Source organism: Lontra canadensis, unplaced genomic scaffold (genome assembly GCF_010015895.1).
Source record: "Lontra canadensis isolate GAN:19392208 unplaced genomic scaffold, GSC_riverotter_1.0 scaffold57, whole genome shotgun sequence".
Taxonomy (NCBI): domain Eukaryota; kingdom Metazoa; phylum Chordata; class Mammalia; order Carnivora; family Mustelidae; genus Lontra; species Lontra canadensis.
Genome location: NW_022631051.1, coordinates 9805097 through 9807491, shown reverse-complemented (window position 1 = coordinate 9807491; position 2395 = coordinate 9805097).

Here is a 2395-nt window from a genome sequence, read left to right as displayed (position 1 = left end):
CTCCCCTTTCACTGAGTACAGAATGGTTGTTGAACATTGTTTTTGCTTTGGGCTCTAATACAAGATGAATCCCACTTGATGTGAAACCCCAGGCTGACTTCTTCCCTCTTGGGTGAAGAGTTGTGTCTCCAAGGGGTGGGGACAACCACAACAGCAGGGTAGGCCCCTCACAGTGGCTGGGGAACAGAGATGTGCTGTGATCAGGCTACATTACAGGTGGCTTGCTGACACTGCAGAGTGCTGCAGAAAGGGAGATGTGCAGTCCTGACATCCAGTCCCACTGGGATGAACAGGGATGCCAGTGGGGCCTCTCCCAAGCCCCTCAGCAACTGTGTTTTCAGGTGAGATCCTCCCTGTGGCAGAGGCAACGGTAGGCCATAATTGGGGTGCTGTTGGTATTGGGGATGGAGTGAGAAGTGAGTTGATACACCTTTCTGTTCCAGGTCAGTCCCTTGGGCAAGCTTTCTGCTCTGCTTTCCTTTTCCCTGGGATCTTAACTCAGCGGGGGAGGAATCCTGGGCCGGAGGCCTCACTGGGTCTCCCCCGCTCTTCTCCCCTCCCCCGACCCAGGACTCCCCTCTGCCCAGGAAATCTGCAGGGACCTCACCAAGGAGGCACCAAGCACCCCTTCTCCCCATGACTAGCACTTGGTGCTCACTCCACAACTTTCAGCTGTCCTGGTACCCCTACACAGACCCAGAGTGAGACCTGGGCCTGAGTCCAATTTGGGAGCCTGTGGGGAGGCTCCCCATGGGTGTGCCTGCATCCAGAGGCTTCCAGAGCTTGGGGTCCCAGAAGAGTGGGAGCAATAGCAAAGCCGTGGGTGGGGCATCTTTTGGCCAGAGTCTTTGTGAAGACCCTGGACCTTACATCTCCAGGTGCTGAGGCACCATGGGCAGAGGTAAGGAGGTTTCCGCTCTTCACTCACTTTTGTGTCCCGAGCCTGCCACTCAGTGCTAGGGTGCCCCCCAACCCTATGCTAGGCCCCCTGTAGTGGGCTCCCCACCAGGCAGAGGCTACAGCTGGACTGTTATGGGAAAAGGCCCATGAACATTTCTATTCTTAAGGAGCTGTACTAATGCCCCAGTTTCAGCCCCCCGGCCCAGGGTCTTTCTAATGGCTCACAGCCAGCAGCCTGCCAAGCTGGGGCTGGGGCCTTCACAAGGCCTTCGTATAGGCAGGGAGGGGCTTCCAGGCCAAGGAGCCCCAGGGCCTGTGGCAGCATGGCCTGAAAAAGTGGTCCCTGGGCAGCAAGGGATTCTGGCCAGAGAGGAGCAGGTGCCCAGGGCCAAGGAGGGTGAGGATCCCCCTTCGAAGCCCCAGTGGATTCCCACCTTGGGAGGGCGCTGATGGGTCTTGGTTTCCAAGCAGAGAGCCCTGGGGCTATGTTCGAGGGAACATAGACTTGCTGGTCCTCACTGTGGAGGCTTCAGAGCTTGAACCAGGTCCCAGCCTCCCAGAGGTTCTGCACTGCTCTCCCTGGCCGCTCAGCCTGTTTTGGCCACACTGCAGCCAGGCACTGCAAAGGCATGGGTCCACCTTAAGTGGGCAGCAGCAGTGGAGCTGGCGGGTGGGATTTCCTGCAGGAGGTGGGCCTGCCCACAGGCCTATCCCAGGCGGGGCAAGATGCCCAGTGCTTCACGGGCTTCCCAAGGGGCGCTCCACCCTGCCTCTGGGAGGCTGAGGGGCTCAACCGACCCTAGCTCTCCCACCTACACACACTCCCGAACCTGCAGTTTGGGCAAGGAAGCCTTGTCCTCCTTACCCTTACAACCGAGCGCTGTGAGATGGGCAAGAAATAAACAATGTCACAAATTTCCCACCCTCATAAATGTCAGGAGGTCTCCGGATGAGAGAGGTCTGGCCCTGTTTGGGAATAGCATGAAACAGGAACATCAGTCTGACCCGAGGGACCGGCTCCGAGATGTTAAGGGAAAGACCTGCGAAGAGGTCCGGGAGGGGACCAACATGCCCCAGCGCCAGGGCCTGCGGGCCGGGATCAGGGGGCCTGGCGTTCTCTGCGTTGTCCACCCGGTGGGCCAGCACTGCAGGTGTGCGACGACAGCTGCGTCGCTTCAGAGTGCCGCGGGGACTCGCCTGGCCAGGGCACCAAAGCGAGGAGCGGCCGCGCCCGGGTCCTGAACACCGCGACAGACGTCAGCGCCGGCGGGGCCCAGGGGGCTCGGTAGCTCCGGAGTCTGGGAGGCTCAGCCGCCCAGCGCCCGGGGGAGGAGGGTGTGGGGCGGGGCAGGGGCGGGGCGCGTCCACGAAGCGTTCTGCTCCGTCCAGCCCCACCCCGATCCCGCCCCCTGCCCCGCCTCTCCGCTCGGTCCACCTTAAGGGGCGCGCTGACATCAGCGCGCCGCCGCCGCCGCTACCCTTGGGGTGGGATTTC